Source organism: Ambystoma mexicanum, chromosome 1q (assembly GCF_040938575.1).
Source record: "Ambystoma mexicanum isolate Mex_15411 chromosome 1q, UKY_AmexF1_1, whole genome shotgun sequence".
In the NCBI taxonomy this organism is placed as follows: Eukaryota; Metazoa; Chordata; class Amphibia; order Caudata; family Ambystomatidae; genus Ambystoma; species Ambystoma mexicanum.
This window is the reverse complement of record NC_090922.1, coordinates 1,222,406,858-1,222,426,258: the sequence shown is the minus strand read 5'-3', so window position 1 is coordinate 1,222,426,258 and position 19,401 is coordinate 1,222,406,858. Positions and strand designations below refer to the sequence as shown.

The following is a 19,401-nucleotide window of genomic DNA, read 5'->3' as shown; positions in this document are numbered from 1 at the left end:
TTTTTAGCATTCTTGGACTTGTTATTTTTTGCATCTCATTTCTGTGCTCTAGCTATAATTCTCTTTTCTCTCCGTGTAAGTACCACAAACTGATTTTCATTCTCCCCTTCCGAGGCTAAGTCAATCATACTTTCACACAACTCTTTCCTAGTGCCATCAGAAAGATCGATCAAATCTAATAACACTGTAGGACTGTCAACCCCTCCCTCACGGGAACCGATTCCTGATTTGGAGATACCAACTCACCATCCCATCACTACTACCACAGATAATAGATTTCTTAATTGCCTCTATATCGAGCCGTATTTGCTGAATAGCACTACCAATTGCGCCTTCGGATTCCAAAACTAAGTTATTCGATTTGGTATCCGAATGTATATTGTTGGCCACCGGTACGGCTGCCATTTCAGCAAAAGATTTTGCTTCCACATTTACCATTCTCTTATCTCCAGGGGTTTGCGTCATATTATCTTTCATGGATACATTCTTCTTATTGCCCAATACTAAAGTAGACACAGCTTCACAAGTGAATAGCAGTAGCAGTCACTCCACTTTGTTCATTTTGCATAGGAGGTCTGTCAATGCTGCTCTTAAGTTCCACAATTCACAATGGGTTTACTCGTGGCCCTTATCTAGCAGATCGAGAATTCTAGATAAGACCGGGAAATCCGCCCCAAATCCAGGGGCATCACGAGCACAGAGATCAATCTCTTCCTCTTGACTAGCATGTTGTCGCCCATCCTCTCTAGGGAGGATTCCTGTCGTTAGTTCGAAGAGGTTAATCTGTTCTTTGGAATTGGTAAATGGATTGATGGCCCAAAGAAAATCTCATCCTCTTTCCTACTTCAGCTTCTATAGCGGGACCCAATATTGAACAATTAACCAGTCCACCCATAGCGCTTTTTGTACTTCCCTTCAAATCAACCTTTTTACTCAACCATTCCTCATTTTCAACATCTGTCTGATTTGTAATGTCAGGGAGGCTGAGATCATTTACTTCCTTAACATTGTACTTGATAGGGGAGGATTCAAAATTTCTTGGGCGCCCTTCCTTATTGCTGCTCAACTTTCAAGGCACCATAGAAGAGGTATATAATTAAACCTTTCAGGGCCATATATGTGCTTTGTCAGACCTAACTTTGTGTCATCATAGGGCAATTCGTGTTATGATTAACGTAGGGCAATCTGTGTTAACGTATGCTGAACTGTTTGTGCCAATAAACAACAGTTTTCAGCACCCATGAACTTTGAGTGTGACGCATTAATCAATAGGAGGGTGCCCTTGTGTGTTCAATATTGGTGGGGTGTTTACCTCTGCCCCTCCGACAAATGAGACAACCGCTCGAAAGGAAATTTATATACTTGGTCGCAGAGTACTTATAAATTGGTGCTACCAAAAAAAAAAAAATAATAATAAATAAAATTTTTAAAAAAAGTATTTTAATCCCAGTTACTTTTGCTAAAATCACTTAACATAAATCACATATTTACCCAATTGTGTCATTTTTACAAATTACATAGGCATATTACATATTTCCTGCACAGCATGACGGTCCAACTCTCCAATTTGTAAGACTTTGTTTTGACTGCCTAATAAGTTTTCGTCATTTTCAGTGAGAAATATTCGACCTAAAATTCTAACTTTATACATGTGTATAGATTATCATAAGGCATGTCAGTATTGAATTTCAAAGCGGCCTTATGTACACTTCCCTCAGAATATCCAATTCTCTGCCATTTCTGTCCCCAATATGGCAGTGAAAGCTACAACATCTAAAGTTAAAGCCACCAAAATTGCATCTAGATTGTGAAACTTTTACTGCGTTTTCCAATTTCGAAGATGAAACGTTTATTAATAAAATAGCTTTTTAAGGAAAATGGCCAGCATTGTCTGACAAATAAGGGGATGTGTGATTTCCTATTTCACATGCATGTGTCCCAGAATATCTATTGTAATAGGGCTAAGCCCAGACAGAAGTCCGATGAGCATGTGGTGTTTAGTGCTTTTGGTCCATTCAAAGTTTCCGAAGGTAGCAATTAGCACGCATGTGTACCAGAATGGATGGTAACTCTTTTCTGGGTAGAGGGGTGGCACTCCTGTTGCTAGCAATCCCCCAAGCTGAAAAACTGCTTGGCTAGTTTCAGACTGCATCCAATATTTTTTTCTAAACAAGAAACAAGCCTGTTGAAATAAAACATCCCATATATGCTTCCCAGCTAAACCCCCTTTACATTGTTAGGCAAGGACAGGGACTTATGGAGAAAAGCAATGTGATGTTAAACAGATGAAAATAGCATCAGGGCAGCATCTTTTTCAATGTAAAATATTCCCTTTTCAATGGGAACATTTTAGTAAACAGCAGAGCAGCGCTGCTTTTCACTTCGCTTCTATAGTGCACACAAGAAAACACACTGGCAGCCTTTCTCAGTGTGCGCTTTTAGTTCCAACTTGCCCAACAGGTGTTTGGCAAGATGGTGCAGCCATCATTTTGTAGCTGCAAAAATGCAGTTTTAATGCGGGGCAATGGTGCTCCAAGGAGCCAGCACAGCCATTTTGCTGTCAACTGCTGAAGTGCAGGTTGATCATGGATGGGGATTCTGCCGAGTGGGTCAATGTAGCCCACAGGCTATAGCTGACTTGCCATCAGGAAAGGCGCCGGGCCCTGACAGCTTTCCAGCGTGTTCCTACAAAAACTTTAGTACTACTGCGCTTAGTCCATATCTTCAACTCTTTTGAGGGGGCAGTGTGTATCACCACAACAATGGAAGAAGCCAAGGTTGTGCGCTATCACTCTATGCGATTTGTACCTGCCGATTGCCCTTATTAATCTAGAGACAAAGATCTACACCAAGGTTCTGGCGTCATGCTGGGATAAGCTCCTCCCCAAACTAATTGATCCTGACCAGTCGGGATTTATTAGGCATAGGCAGACCTCGGATAACATTCTGTCATCGGACTGAAAAAAGTAAATAAATCTAGAACCCCTTTACTTATACTAGCGTTGCATGCCGAGAAGGCAGTCGACCGGGTCGAATGGCCATTCCTCTTCCATACCATGGAGGTTATGGGAGTAGGTTTTAAATTCTTTCAATGGTAAGAGCCAACTACCGAACTCCCTCCTTGCACCTGGCAATCAACAGGCAACTTTCCCAGAGGGTCATGGTCTCACAAGGCACTAAGCAGGGTTACCCGCTCTTCCAGCTCTTATACGCCATCCACCTGGAGCCGCTCTTGGCCAGCATTAGGGCCTACGCGGATATTAGGGAGATTGGGGTGGGGAGCATAGAGTTGCAGCGTTTGCTGATGACATGCTCCTCTTGATCACAGAACTAGAAACCTCATTCACAGGGAGCTTGCAGGAACGTCTTCCCTTTGTGGAGGTGGCAGGGTTAAAAAGAAATGGCCACAAGTCAGAGTTATTAAACTTGACCGCCCCCTCAGGAAATGTTCAGTAATTGCAGGTTATAGTACCCTATAGATGGGCGGAAACTGACATTAGATATTTGGGGGTCCAGATTACTGGTTCTCTGGGTGCTTTTCACCATGTCAACTACCCGTCTTTAGAATAAAAGCTGCACCAACTGCTGGCAGAATGAGTGCCCTCCTGGATGGGGAGGATAACACCCTTAAAATTGTCATTTGGACAATAATCCGGTACTATTTCATGGCCCTGCCCGTGGGGATTCCCCAAGGCTTTTTCAGGACCCATCAAAAACATGTAGGGACATTTATTTGGAACCGCAAGAGACCCAGGGTAGCTATGCAGATGCTAATGTCTCCCAGAAGCAAGGCAGGGCTGGGAGCACCAAACTTCCGCCTCCATTTCCTGCTGGACGAGGTGTAGCGACCATGTCCCGTAGCAGTATAGGGGCCATAGTGGGTAGCGACCATGTCCCGTAGCAGTATAGGGGCCATAGTGGGGAACTCATGGGATGAGCTGGTATGGAGGGTGAACTTGACCACCTTCACCTCCCTGCTATTTAGGAATCCCCAGTTCACACCAGTTATGGAAAGGGGTGCCTTCAATGGGTGGGATGCGGTAGGGTGCCGTAAACTATGTGACATGTTCTCTGGTAAGGACATTAAATCCTTTGTACAGTGCAAGCAGGACTTTGGGCTAGATTGGGGGGGGGATAATCGCACCGCTCAACTGATGCACTAGCTTACAAACCCAACAGTCAGGTCGAATCCACGTGAGCCAACAAAGGTTGAATTTACTGCTGCTGGAATGTTCGCATGAGAAAGGTGCGAACTACCAAAAGTTTGCATCTTTCTCATGTGAACATACGTACATACCCACACCCCCACCCACAACATACCCACGAGACACCCCCACCCACACCCTCCACACACCCCCACCCACACCCCCAACATAAACAAACCCCACTTACCTTCTCTTCACGCTGGGTCCCTACGGCGCCAGTTCTCTTTCACTTCCGTGATCGGGAACTGGCGCTGCAGGGTCCTTTTCTTTTACGGGGGCTGCAAGGGTTTCCCCCGCAACCCCCGCTCACTATATTGCGGGTGTGCTGCACGCGTGTCCCCTGCAACACCCTGCTTTTTTTTTAAAACTTACCTGCAATGCTAGCACCAAAAGTTCGAACTTTTGGTGTTCGAACTTTTGGTGCTAGCATTTGTAGAACCTTTTGTACATGCGACGGTTTAGATGCGTCTTTTTGTAAAAAACCGTCAGGTCAACGGCCACCAGGGATCTCACACCCTTTGAACGTGTCGTAACGACTGACACGGGGGTACAGGCATTTGGTAGGAGCGTTATATGAGATTATAGCAGAAGGGGCAGGGAGCCAGTCATGGCACTATATGGAGCAGTGGTAAACTGCAGTGGGGAAGCCGTGGGAGGGGGAACTTTGGACTCAGTTATGAGCAGATATCCCCAAGCTCATGCGGGCTATTCAGATTCACGAAATGTGGGTTGAGATAATGGTCCCATGGCATCTCACCTCAGCAAAACTACATCAGTTCTACCGAACTGCGTCAGCACTCTGCTGGAGGGGATGTGGGGAACCGGGATTGTGGAAGCAGATCTGGTGGGGTTCTATGTGATTTAAACGAATACAAAAACAACAACGGAAAAAATATATATAGATTTTTTTCTTTAATTGAGGGGGTCCGCCCCTAAACCTCCCATTTCCCCATGCTTCCAACCCCACTCTGAACCCACACCTTTTAACCCTTTCCCCCCATATATAGTTTTTTTGGTATTTGCATTTGTTTTGTTGTTTTCGTTATAATCACTGCACTGCATACCATTTGGTGGGAATGCCCAGTCATACAGCCTTATTAGGACATGATCCGTGCAGCAATGAATAGTAGAGTCAGATGCCGGACAACCTAGGGATGGTCATCCTGGGAATGTGCTGTGTTCTGGAAAATCTACCCTTGCAAGCTCAAAGAACGACATACGTCATCCTGATAGTGGTAGCAACGCTTGTGGTGGCCCACAAATGGAAACAAAAAGCTGCCCCCACAGAACACGAATGGGTTAGTGGAATGGGTTAGTAAAATCTGGAAATGTGTGCCACTGGAGTGGGTGACCTATTCGATTCAAGGAGGATCACCAAAGGTTTCTCTCAGACTGGGACATTGTCCTGCATCACGTGCAGCGGGCCTTGTGGGCCGCATGGTGCTCGAGGAAAATAAGATTGCTGGGGCTGGTGGGAGTACTCGCTCCACTTGGGGAGGACGCCTTCACAGGAAGCTGGGAGGAGATATAGCTGAAGTTTCTAGGGGAGACGAGGACTATGAGGGCGGGGGGTGTTCTCAACGGTGTAAGGGCCCGTACACCAGCTGGAGAGAGAGTTGGCCACTCAGAAACTTGGGAACGGGAGCCATCTACAGAGTTTATGGACTCTGGGGACGGGGGACAGGACTGGATGCTTTGTTGGTTAGATGTGTTGGGATCGAGGGGGGGTGGGGAGAAGGTGGGGGGAGAAGGTGGGGGCGAGAAGGGATGTGGATGGGGGTTACATGTGTTCTTACTATTGAAAATGCCAATGCAATACATATTTTTTAAGTGCTTTGTTACTGTGCAGCCCTCACCAGCCAGAATCAACACAAACACACGCACACACACATTCTTTGACTCAAAATTCACTCGTTTATTCACACAAAGCATTCGCTCACTCATTGCATGAGGGGAATCAGAAGTGACCTTCCCATACATTTTATACCTCCCTGCACCTGTCCCAACAGACGGGAGGAAATGTTTTTTTCCCTGTGCTTTGAAAAGTAAACCTCTTTTGAAAATCAGGATTTACTTGAAAATGCCTAGAACCCCCTTTCCACCCTCTGCCTTGCGCAGTTGTGCATTTGGCGGGAAAAAAGCACCTCACTGTGCACAAGTATGATGCACACATTTAAATGTCCTTTGTACACGGATCACCACCTTCTTTGGCGCAAGTGAAATGAACAAGCATCCCATCAGATGCACCAAACACGTATTGAAAATCGTGGCATGATGGTTTATCCCTACTGATTACTTCTTTATGCTGTCCGTTTATTTCAGAGAGTGTGGCTCGAGGTGTCAGAGGAGAATTGGGAATGGGAAAGGACACAAAGGAAAGAAAGGGTGCATGGGGTCTTTACCTTTGGCATTGTGTTAAATACCATTAGCGCCAGAGCAGATACGGTGACTGGAATCGTTACCCACAGAGTACGTACTGTGCATGCCATCATTCTCGCAGAGCAGGTGTTGTGTCTGTCGTTATAAGCCCCAGGGCAGGAATTGAGTCATATGTAACGGATTAGCAGGCACTGTATCAAACGTCATTAGTTCCAGGGCAGGTACTGTGTCTGGAATCGGTATCCCAGATCTGGTACTGTGTCTGTAATTATTTTCCCCAGGGCAAGCATTGTCAGATGTAGCTGATGAGTAGGTATGTAGGTATCAACTGTATCGGAAGTCATTAGCTCCAGAGCAGGTATTGTGGCTGTACTCATTCGCTCCAGCCAGGGGATGTGATGGGCCTTTTCCATTAGCACTACAGAAGGTAGTGTCTGCTGCTATTCATCGGGGTGTTGTTTCTGTGTCTGCAGCCATTAGGACCTAGAACAGGCACTGTGCCTTCAGTTATTATCCACAGAAGGGTCATTAGACCCAGAGAAAGTACCGGATCTGCAGGCATTAGCGTTGGGGAATCATTACTTTCAGAGCAGGCACTGGAACTGTAGACAGTACACGTCTGCAATCATTAGCCGGCGCAGGTATTGTTATATATGTATAAAAGCAAGACTGAGAAGCAGTCGAAAAGTACAGCGGCACGCATGCAGTATTTTCCCAAAAATCAAACCGACTCCTTTGGAGGCTGCAAATAATGTCCTTTATTCAAATCGTCGTGGACAAATGTGGACAGCAAACAAACAACACGTTTCACCCAAAGCGTGCTTCGTCAGATTGAGTGACTGCAATGTACGCAGTTCGTATTTACATGGTCAGTCAAGTCTCTTTTTGATGTTACCCAAGAAAGTCTGCAATGCTAACACAGTTTATGGTGTAGGCATTGTTGGCCGGCATCTTGAAACATAGTTATCTATTAAGCACAGCATATCCCCTCATATGGTGCTGGTATATGCTAAAAACCTTTTGATCTTGCCACAACTTTACATGTCGAGTATAATAAAACATAATAAAGTGCTAAGTGCAGTGCAAACGATACTGGCATAGTTATAGGGTTTCATTTGACATGAATAAAGTGCTAATGCATGCTACAATTTGTAGATTTTTGCATCACTTTAAATGTACATATAAAGACACAATATGAAATGTGAAGTACTGTGCAAACAATAATAGCATAATTGTTAGATTTCATTTGAGTCTCTAAATGATCAAGTGTTCAAACCACTTGAATGGATAACCCATAATGCATCAAAGAACCACATAATTTATTGGGATCATAATCTGTTAAAATAAAGTCTGATGAGCACTTGTAAAAAGTTACTACATTGTAACAGTACAGTCCTAGTGGACACTATAAATCGATTCAATGCCACACATTACAAACAGTATTTTTTTTTAAATGGTTATAAATACTTCATATAATCGATATTACCTATACATGAATCAATAATATGTTAATGCTGTTGTTAAAATGCAAGTGCCTGAGACGGTCATTATTGATTAATAGAATGCCATTGTTTGTCATGCCGTATGCAGTGAGACATAGCAAGATACCAAAAGCTTAATAGACGGTAATATGCATGGAATTGTTTAAATTATATTTGGACTGAATGGCCCAATGGTGTTGCGAAGGCTAGCTGGAAACTGGCAAGTTAATTGATCATATAGTCACTTACAGCAGAGCACGGTCTGTGCAGTAGCTGCACAGCGGTTAAAGCGCCTGCGAGCATTCCAGAGCCTGAACTGTACCGTAGATGAGATTCAGAGCAGCTACTGTGTCTACAATACCAACAACAAAAGGATGCCCCGTGTAATTTCAAAAACAGATTTTAGAAAGTCGCGTACTTACAATTTTTAATTTCAACATGTGATAAGTACAATACATCCAATTACAGCTTCAGCTGCAGCCTCTCACTTCAACGTGCATTTCCAGAGGTTGCAAAAGGGCTCCTCTTACCAATATAACAAAGGGGTGAGAACGATCTAAGTTAATGGGCGCTAAAAGAAATGGATATAAAGTTCCCATGTACTCACCTGATGCTGCCTGGGAACTAAAAAGGAGCGTTTGGTAAACAGAGGCCCTGTGTTGCTTTCATTATCGAGTGAAGCACACATTTAAAGTCCCTATGAGACCCGATAGCCAGGTGTGCGGGTTTAAAAGATTGCTGACACTTTCTCAAATGCCTTTAAGGCGATATGCCTTTAAATCGTCGTGACGTTTTACACGTAGGACGTCTACGTGCTTAGGAAGAGAATCGTGGAGAAAGAAGAACTTCATGCAATTCATGTGCTGGTGTGTTTTACTGCCGGTGGTTTGTTTTTCCTATTTTCATTTTAGTTGCAGCAACCGCGGATCTTTGTGTTTCTTCTTGGCTGGTCAGTAGTATCCCCGGCTCCCCACCCCCAAACGGAAGTGATTCATGGCCGTGCAGTGCATGCCGAGGGCATTTCAGGGCAGTTGTTTGCAAATGTGGTTGTCAGCAAGTCTGATGTATTGTTTGCGTACTTGCATGTTCACCTCCAAATAAATGGCAGTGGGCAGCCGTCACTCGCGCTCTTCCTGGCTCTTTTTGTTCATCCCGTTTGTTTTGAAAGGGACACCACGGGAATCAATGGGCCATGAACATCACTGGGGTGGGGCATAACGGTTGAAACCATGCAGTCTACACTGGGCACGTTATTGTTGTTCAAATGTGCATTTTACACGTTCATAGGAAAAAAGCCATTTCCAAAATCAAATGCTGCTGAAACTTGCTTTCACTAGTTTTCTTTGAAATTGTTTTTTTTTTTTTTTGTTTTTTTGTTGGAGCACCACACCAATTTGTGTGCCCTTTGCTTTGTGTTTTATCACAGGTTATATTTATAAAGATGTTATATGTTTGTAAAACTGGTCATAAATAAATGCTTCCATTGTGGTGACAGCAGTTATTAGGAAACTAAACTGTGGGTTCATGGGTGCCAACTTTTGATTTTCACTCCAGGGCAAAGGCAGACATACCTCAACCCATCATCTGGCTAAACACATTTGATTGCACTTCCTGTTTTATAAGGAACTGCAAAAAGCCATACAATTAACAAGTAACATCTCAGCAATGGTCTGTCAACCTGCTGAGTTATCCCTGTAGCCATCTAGTATAGAGTGAGTCTGTGCATTCCTTGATGTACTAAAAATCACTGCATTGCCAACAGTACTTTGGGTGCACCACTGCCATAGAAGGGATTTAAAGTGGAATACATGTAATCTTCCTGATGTAGGTGCCAGGCCTTCGCCTGCATGGGGCACTGTATGCTGCAAAGAAGCCAGGGGCCCTTGTGTCTTGCATGGCAGCCACGGCAGAGTCTGCTACTTCCGCGCTGTGACTGAACTGCAGTACAAGCTAAATGGCTATTACTTGATGTTTCCGAAAGTTAGCTCGGTGGGTTAAGCACTGCTGTGTCAGATTCTATGTAAGATATGTAGATGAATGATTGGAATGCCAGCAGACTCAAATATTCTAAGCAGGGAATAGAAAGTGTAAAATATAACAAGCTGATGCTCTCTGTTTCTCTCGTGCTATCATTTTTTGTCTCTGTGACTGAGTATGAGTCACATTTTCAGGTATGTGCTCTGACTGCTCTCTCTGCCAGCTGTGGTGGGCTGGCCTATAGGGAACATTGGAGATTTCGCTGTTGGACTCTGCACCCTAGGTCTCCTTTGTATGCAGGGGTGGATGTGCGCTGACTGGCAGAGTGTAGTGCAGAAATATTTAATCCCATCTAGGACTGCAAAGTCCCCAGCAGCAGTAAAAAATCCTGACATCTGTAGTAGGACTTGCTGCAGGTAAGGATTAATTTATTTAATGTATTTGTAATGTGCGTAGACAAGGCTCATAGGAATAATAGCGCAAGGACCGATAAAAGGAACAGGAACAAAAGGGCTGAAAGGATGGGGTGGGGATCACTTAAAAAGAACAGTTTTGAGGTTGTGTTAAATTTCCCAAAGCTTGGGCAGGCTCTTAGGACGGGAGGTAGGTCATTCCACTGTTTTTGGCCCCGTGTGGGGAAAGGAACTCCAGGCCACAACGACCAATTTTGCCCTGGGGGGTAAGAAGGTTGGAGTTATTAGACCAAAGGACTCTCCTTGTCGGCAGCCATTCCAGTCTTGTCTGCGAGGTAGCTGTGGCTTTCCCCATGAAGATATGGAATGTAATACAGCAAGTCCGGTAAGTCACTCTCCTCTCCACCTCAGGCCAATGAAGGGCTCTCCCGGCTTTGGAGACGTGATCAGATTTCTTCAGGCCTTCCACCGGTTCCATGTCATTTCATCGAAGGATGTTTTTTGTGTATTCCTAAACGCACACACCATATATATATTTTTCTAAAAAAAAAACATCCCGCGATGAAAGGACGTCATACCCTTCCACCACTCTCACATCATTGTTTAGAACATCCTGAAGGCGGGCCAACTCCCCTTAACTGGTACCCTGGAGAAGACTTGCACAGTAATCTATGTAGGCTCCAATAATAGCCCTTGCAACGGTTGCACAATTAGACCTGTTGAGAAAAGGCCTAATTTGTGCCAACAGTTTAAGACTGGACTGGAGACAAGACTGCTAATGTGTGCTTTCATAGATAGTTCCTGGTCAAAGACCCCAGGGTTTTAACTTTGGAGAGAGTTTTAATCGAGCAGCCTGAGTTGGTAAAGGCTTGATATTCATTCCCGAGTTTCCTTAACTGGGCAACTGGGCCAGTGATCAGTTCTGCCTTTTTTGTAAAACTGTATTTTGCTGTGGGTGAAGGTAGGGTCATTTTAAAGTTATGGTTGGGAGTCGCAATCGGGCATTTCAAATTGCCATTTTTGAGGCTGTTCCTTTCTCATGTCCAGTTTTGGGGGGTACTCAAAGTTCACGTCTCATGTTGGAGTTGCATTTACAGAGCACTTTGTACTCTCTCCTGGTTTCCCAGCGTTCGGTCCGGCTTAGCTAATGCGTAACACCCAAGAGATGGTTGTAGCTCCTGCGCATCTAATCTTAATTTTGAAGTCTTGGGTAGACCCATGTATCCTTGATTAACTGTTTGTTTTCATTGCAGCAGCATTGCTGCAAGCATCAGAATATCAACCTTACCTCCTGTGTCCCAGCAAAAAAATCCAGTGAAGCACTTGACCCAGTCACTCAAGCAGGTAAGGATTTATTTTCCATATGTACCATTGGTTGTGTAGAAGTGCTGAAGGTTTGTCTTTATTTACTGTTATCCTATGTACTGCACTCCCAGTCCCCCACCCTCCCCTGGCGCGATCTCAATTTCACCTGGCCTAGTATGATTGCTTTCTCTGTCTTCCTTCTGTTTCTCCTCCCTTGCCTCGTTGGCGCCTTGAAACACTTGTGTATAGGCACGTTATAAATGCCATATCATATATCGGCCCTGTGCAATATGCATGCAGGTGTGGTTTTCGCCTCCAATCTGTGTCTGGCCTAGTCCAGAACCACACTTCAAAAAATAAATTGAGCTAGGACTTCATGATTTGCACAGAGAGTCTTCTAAGAAGTGTATCAATGTGGTGTGTTTTTTTAATATTATTTATTTGTTTTTTATCCAACCAGTATTTCTGACCCATTTTTGTGAGGGTTCCTCCCCCCACACACCCTCAAAGCTTTTCACATGGTTCATTGAGAATCATTGCATGTGGTGTTTGCCATTGTTTTTAAATCTTTTGGGGACATTTTGTTTTTTTGGTGTTTGATTTATTTTTGTAATTTCTTTTTTCCACCCAGTATTTCAGACCCATTTTGCATGGGCCTTTTTCCCCCTTACCTTTTCATATGGTTCGTTTTAAATCTTTGCATGTGGTACTTGCCATTTTATCTTTTTTTTTAAATTTCATTTAAATACCTTTTGCTGCATTTTACATTTTTGAAAACTTGACATGGAATACCAGGGGTTCTGTTCAATTGTTTGACAGCGATAATAATGATCTGGCGGAACATCAAATAATGTGTCTCCAAGAAACGTGGATATTTAATCAACCAATCTGCAAGGGGTATCTGACATGCATGAATCCTGCAATAGGATGACCATCATCTGTCCTATTACCGCTAGTTAAAACAGATGGCAACCTGGAATTAGTGGAGACTATGAACCTTAATCCATGGAGTCAATTTACCATCGTTGAGTATAAAATCAAGCATACCCAACTGACAAAAGAAATTTGATATTGATAAATTGTTCCCAGATAGAAGACAGGCCACCTAAACCAACGTGGTCGAGAGGTATTTCAAGTGCAGTGCTGGACTATATTTACAAAAAGTAAGGATGATATCATAAAGATAAATAATAGTTCATCTAAAAATAGTGACCATCATAAAATCACAATCAAATTGTTGACCAATTTACACACTGCAGAACATTAATTGCCAGCACTGGAAATCATTTCTGGACTCGATGAAGTACGGATCTCGGATGAACAACTAGATACTCCAAAAGAAACATTTCGTAATGCATCCCGATCTGAGAAAGAGAAATTGGAATACGAATGGCTGCTAATACCATACAAACGCACCGAAACAGACATAACAATAGAGGGAAACACACGCACGTCTATAACATACAAATGGCAGCAATTTTTTTTCTCCGGAGGAACCTAAAATTGACATCGAAATTGGGTCGCAAAGAACCAGCGAAAAGTATCAAACTTCTCAAACAACGGTATAAGAATTGGATAAAAATGACAGACGACCATTTCACAGAATGACGCAGAGCAAATGCTATCGGCTCTGAAAAACAAAAACAGAGATTTATGTAACCTGTTGAACAAAAAACAACAAAAGCAGGAGCATCTCATGTTAGAGGTGCTAGAGCAAGAATGGATAGCTTATTTTTCGGCTTTATATAAGGAACTAAACGATCGTCAGACAGATTGGTCAATTGATCAAAAATTTAATTTTGCTTGGGGATATGAAGACATTTTGGCCCACATCAAAGCACTAAATCCATCAGAGGCCCCCGCCTGATGGTTTAAGTAATGCGATGCTGAAAAAGAAACTTTAAGTCTGGGCAGATTTGTGTATGCAGTTATTTTTGATCATTGCTAAATATCAAATTATTCCGACAACATTGAAAACAGCAATTCTAGTACCCATATTCAAGCGGGGTGATAGGAAAATGCCAAATAACTGATAGCCTTATTGGACCCCTCAGGGAAGGTATTTGCATCTCTATTTCTGTGTAGATTAACAGACTGGGCAAGAGAAAATGGAAAACCCAAGGCAAACGGCTTTCATTAAAAAAGTAGGCACAAACATCAACCTGATACTTCTCAATATGCTAAAATTAGAGGCCATGAGAGAGAGAGAACCACAGTTCATGCAGCTTTCATTGACCTACAGCTGGCCTTTGCCGCAGTTAATGGAGTAAAATTGTAGGATAAATTAACTTTAATGCAATGTCCTAGTGACATCATTCAACCTATCAAGGCCCTGTATACAAATAAAATGATCAAAATTAGACTAGCCCAAAATGGAGTGCTATCCAAAGAGATCCGGACTAATGGCCTAAAGCAAGGCTGGCCTTTTGGCAGCGACGCTTTATCATTTATACACCTCTGACATAGCAGATAATCAACGAGCCATCCCAGCAAATCCTCCACCCACCCCCCCGTAATTGAATGCCATGCACAGCCCCTTCCGTACATCATGTATGCTGATGACTTGGTCATACTAGATAAAACACTAGTGGGATTACAAAAAAGATTGAAAGAACTGGAAAACTATGTAATGGTGAATGATCTCACGATTAACATTAAAAAATCCCAAGTGATGACCTTGTCACATCAATACAAAGGGAGTTTTTCTGGAAAGAAAAAAACTAGAATGGGTGAAAGTCAGCTAAATATCTGGGCATTTGGCTTAACCAATCCGAAACTGAAAAGGAATGGTCGGACCATGTAAAATCCAAAGTTCAGTCGCTGGCACGACCAGGGTTGCTACTCCATAATAAGTATGGCACATTTCAATGAAACCAATCATTGCCTTGTACAGACAGAAAATAACAGCCATTCTGACATATGGCAATGAGGCCATGCTAAATTTGCCTCGTATAATATGGCAACAATTGGAAGGGATGGTGTGGCATAAGATTTTGTTGCTGCCACCGCCCTATCCAATCCCGCGTATTTCCAATCTTTTGGAGTCAATCAAGAATTGGATAGATCTGGACCTATTTAGAAAGATATTGATTGAAGAACACATACCAGCAATTGAGATATTATGAACAAAAGATAAGTCTGCAAATCAAATAGTCTTAAACTTATGGAAAACGTCATGTTTCCAAATTCTGGAGAAGGAAGCAACAGTAGAGATGCTCGGCCATCGTACGCAGGAAGTGAAAAAAATTATCCAACAGAATGATTGGATTCGAACGATGCAAGCAAAAGCTCAATATTATCTGCCATTAAATTGTGAAATAGAAGCAAGAGCACTAAACCAATATTTACAGATCTATTCCTGGCTCGTTTCACGCGCAACTTTTTGCGCCTCAGTTTAAATGTATTGCCAACTTGAGGTGCTGGGCAAGATGAAACAGCTAACAGAGTCATTAATATTCTGTAAGAAAGTGGACTAAATAGAATCAATACAGCATATCCTTATTGATTGCACGGCCCTCACGGACAAAAGAAATCTCTTTGCAGAGATGTTGCCACTCAGAAGGACCCAATATGAGGGGAAAGACCAATGGGCACAAATGCTTTTAGGAGACAATGTTCTCATTTTTTTAGTATTATTCATTTTTTGAAGAATATAATGGACACATGTGAAAACTAACAATTATTGGTAGAACTTCATTTGGTTGGCAGTAAAATGAAGCACAAGAGTTGTTCTATGGTTATTTTTTATGACCGTGCTTGTTTATAGGTGAATAATTAAAAGGTTTGAAATTAAACGATATCATTTAAATAAAAGAAAGAAATTGGTTTTTAAACACTGATGACTTGACCAGTAACATAGGGTTTGCAATTTGTTTCGCAGTTTCAGGCTCCTTTTTGAGAACGGGTCCAAGTGCCCAAAGATGATAAGAATTTCAAACAAAAAGCAGAAGGGAGTGGTGGCAACAGACAAAAGAAATGCAAAAACATGGAAATATGGGTTCAAATTGATCGCAGTTGCTGGAGAAGTTAGTCGCAGTGTGTGGTTTGTGGCGCTACACTAGCAAATAATAGCCTGAAGCCAACAAAATTAAGGTCCATTTAGAAACAAAACCATGCTGATTAAGCAAAAAAGACTGGGAATTTCACGGGGTTTAGACCATACGAAACAAGAACCTCTGTGTGATTCACGCTGGCTTGTACTATCGGCTTACCTTGGTAACATCTTTGAAAAGCTACATTTTCAAAACCTCTCTCTTCATGGCCCAGAAACATCATTTGCTATGAGCGCAAAAATATCCGCATTGAAGAAGAAGCCTGAGCTTTGAAGGAGGAGGGTTGATGTCGGCATTATTGATGCATTTCCATTATTACGATACTATAATTCCAACACTTTAGGGCACTATCTATTTGCGCGTTTCCGTTCAAATGCTCTTGAGGACACAACGTATGATCTTTCATGTGTTGCTGAACTAATAGGAAACCATCTCAGAACCACTTTCCAGAGGACAATTGGAACGTCAATGACTGACTGGTTCAGCCTTTCCTAACAGACGCAGGGGCCCACCTCCCAATACACCTCCAGGAGGAACTAATGGAACTTCAAAGTGTACGCCTACTAGAGAGCCAATTCAAAAACATTTCTTGGTTAGATTTTATCAAAATGTGTGCAGAGTTTCCAACTTTATCCAAATGTGCAGTTATGTACTATTACCTTTCAGTACCTTTTGCGAGATTGGATTCTCAGCACTTGCAGCTCTAAAGACTAAATATCGGTCAAAGCTGGAGGTGGAAGAAAACCTGCGGTTGACTATTGCAAAACTGATAGTGACAGCAGGCTGCTGAAAGACAGGCCCACCCTTCACACTAGTTCTCCAATATGCTACTGTCCAACTTGCAAGTGACAGCATTGATATATAAGTGGTTTCAACCCAGTACTCCAACTAAGTCAATGCCTAGCTGTAATGCCCAGCTGGAACCCTTAATTATATATTTTTATGTCAAGTTATTTTATTTCTGAACAATGTACCCTTATATCACGCCCCTCTCTTTGAATCCCCCCCCGGTCTCCCTGAACCAAGAAGTAGGTTGTTTTGCAAAGTCAAAATATTTATTTGAAGGATTGAACAATATATATATCACACTATTATGAATTGTGAACAATATCTGGATATCACACTTAATATTTATACGTTGATCAGCGTTGGGTGATATTACAATAATCAACAGTCTCTTTAATCAATAGGAGTGTGGAGGAAAAGAATAATGTAGCATAGACTCCTCCGAGCCGGAGGAGCCTGAGAAACTTGGAAAGAAAAACCGCAGCGTTTTCCAACACAATAACGTTGTATTTATGTTTGCGGTCGCTTCAAAAGCGGCCGCAAACATAAATACGTTTTTAAAGCTGCGGTTTTATTTCTTAGTTTTCCGGGCTCCTCCAGCCCGGAAAACTTAGAAAAAAAACCGCAGCTAGTGCTTATTTTTTGTAAAAAAAATAAATAGCACTTACCGAGATTCAGCTGCAGCTTTCCTGCTCTGGTCTCCGGTCCGCGTCCTCCGAGTCCCGGCACTAATGAAGGGAAAGCCACCCAGCGGTAGACTTTGTTTACTACAGCTGGCTGGCTTTTCCTTCATTAGTGCCGCAAAAGCAAAAGCCAGCACAGGAGGGCCTCCATTTCACAAAATGGCTGCGCCCCTGTGCTTGCTTTTTCGAATTTTGAGCTTGAATAGCTCAAAATTTTACATAGGAAGTTTTAAAACGGAGGATGCTAGTATTTTTTTTTTTATGTGGCCTATCTATTTTTTAAATACAAATTTTTACTAGACCATCCTTTTAAGGATGAGAGATTGGCTATGGACAATTTTTCTGTTAAATACTCACAACTATGGTTCCAGAATATGAATAGGCCCGTCGGGATCTGGTCAAAGGTTTTGGACTGGAATTCGGCTCGCCCACCAGACAGGACTTGGGCACCCAGTTCTGCACGCAGCACCGCACTGAGTCTCTGCACGGCTTCTTGGACTGGATCTGATGGGTTGGTTCTGGGTTACAGCTCTGCTCTACTGGTTTGGATCTCTGGGTTCTAGCAAGGTTCTTGACAAGAAGCAGAAACGGCACAGCCAAGCTGTTGAATTTTGATGTGCCCCTTGGAAGTCTGGGGTTAAAATCAGGTTGCAAGATTTTAAAGTCCAGCTGAGAAGGGTTCAGCTTTAGGATTGGGCCTTCTGCTTCAGAGTTCTGGAGTCTGGATTCTTCCTGCAGAGCGCTTCGCCAGTAGATGGGTGAATGTGTGTTTATATGTCCTCAACAGTCCCTATTTATTTATTTTCCAAAGCGGTGGGGAGGCTGATTATACTAAGCCCACCCTCTAGGAAACTGATTGGTCCAAGTATTCCCTCTCTCCTGATTTGAGAAGAAAACAGTGTGTCATGTTTATGGTCCAGGGAGAAAACCCTCCCCTTTGTTCTTGTACAGAAAATCTATTTTTCATAAAAAGCATATTTATAATATCGCTAACTTAATACTCATACATATTTACATCCCAAATTAAATAAGGCACATATCTCATCTTCCTAAGAGTTTTGGTTCACAAATGACAGTTTTTCGAGCTTTTAGTCGGTTACCCAGTGTCGGATCTGTATAAATTATTCCAGATATATGCACATAATATCTGGGCATACTCCTGTGAATTTTCATATTCCTAACATTATCACAATTGCTACAATCTTGACATTTTCGTGGTTCAGTCTCTGAACATCGCACAAATTCCAGAGTAGTATCTACTTTTGAGCAACATTTTCATTTTAACAATCTATAAATTCCAGATTTTTCCAAGTTTAGCACAGTTTTCTATAAGTCTTTTTCTCAAACATATATATTTTCTTCAGTTCCAGATCCACATTTCAGTCTGGCTCCGCCTCCAAGGCTTGGCTTAGCCAGAGATGCAACCTGAGCTTGTTCCTGCCAGCAGCTGGTTTCTATTGACGCCTGAATTAACATTTCTTTTCAGTTAAGGGAGCCTTTTGTCTTCTAGCAGAGCAACAGGCCAAAGTCCACCTCCCAGTTCCTTCCACACCTCCCTGCCAGTTTCTCAGCAGAGCAGAGGGGAAGATTCCTTGTTGTATGGAATGTCTTTGAAGCTCAGTGTGGCTAACTTTACTCACTTTTAAAACAATGTTTTAAATAGTCTTTTCCTAAAATACAAATTACATTTTTAACAAATATATCCACAAATCTCTTCCAGCCTTTTTTAAAACATAGAGATTGAATTGTCACCCTATATTGTTTTTGATGGGGAGTTTCTTCTTTTCCATACTTTGATTTTAAGTACAAGTTTAAATTGACAGGTTACTCAAATGCCGGCTTCTGACACAGGCGAGAGGCGGTACTGTGCACATTTTTAACACATTTTTCCAAGCAAACCTCTTTGAATGTAGATTTTCTTCTGATAAAATATGTTTCTGCTGACATTGTGCTTAGGTGAATTCTTTGATAAAGTGATGTTTAAACCCAACAAGGATGTTGGATCTTTTGTGAGGTTTGAAAACCATGATTTTTGAACTTTTAACAGCCACGGAGAAACTGATTTTTAAAACAGTTTGTGTTTCCCTTTCCAATCAGCATTGCTTTTTCAAGTAGTTTCA

General features: G+C 42.4%; 1 protein-coding gene and 1 long non-coding RNA gene across 3 annotated transcripts in view; one reads left to right on the top strand and one right to left on the bottom strand.

Moving 5' to 3' along the window:
• JAK1 (Janus kinase 1) overlaps positions 1-8,806 on the bottom strand; it is a 1,055,078-nt gene extending 1,046,272 nt beyond the window's left edge. The window contains exon 1 of the mRNA XM_069641985.1: positions 8,673-8,806. The gene's annotated coding sequence lies outside the window, so the exon portion shown is untranslated. The remainder of the gene's footprint in view (positions 1-8,672) is intronic.
• Positions 8,807-8,885: 79 nt separating this feature from the next.
• Positions 8,886-19,401, top strand: part of LOC138544346 (uncharacterized) — a 72,797-nt gene continuing 62,281 nt past the window's right edge. Inside the window, exons 1-2 of one of the 2 annotated variants that reach the window (XR_011290703.1) lie at positions 8,886-8,931; positions 11,709-11,799. This is a non-coding gene — a long non-coding RNA (uncharacterized lncRNA). Of the gene's footprint in view, positions 11,800-19,401 lie in introns of both variants that reach the window. The other variant, XR_011290702.1, reaches the window with a different exon arrangement.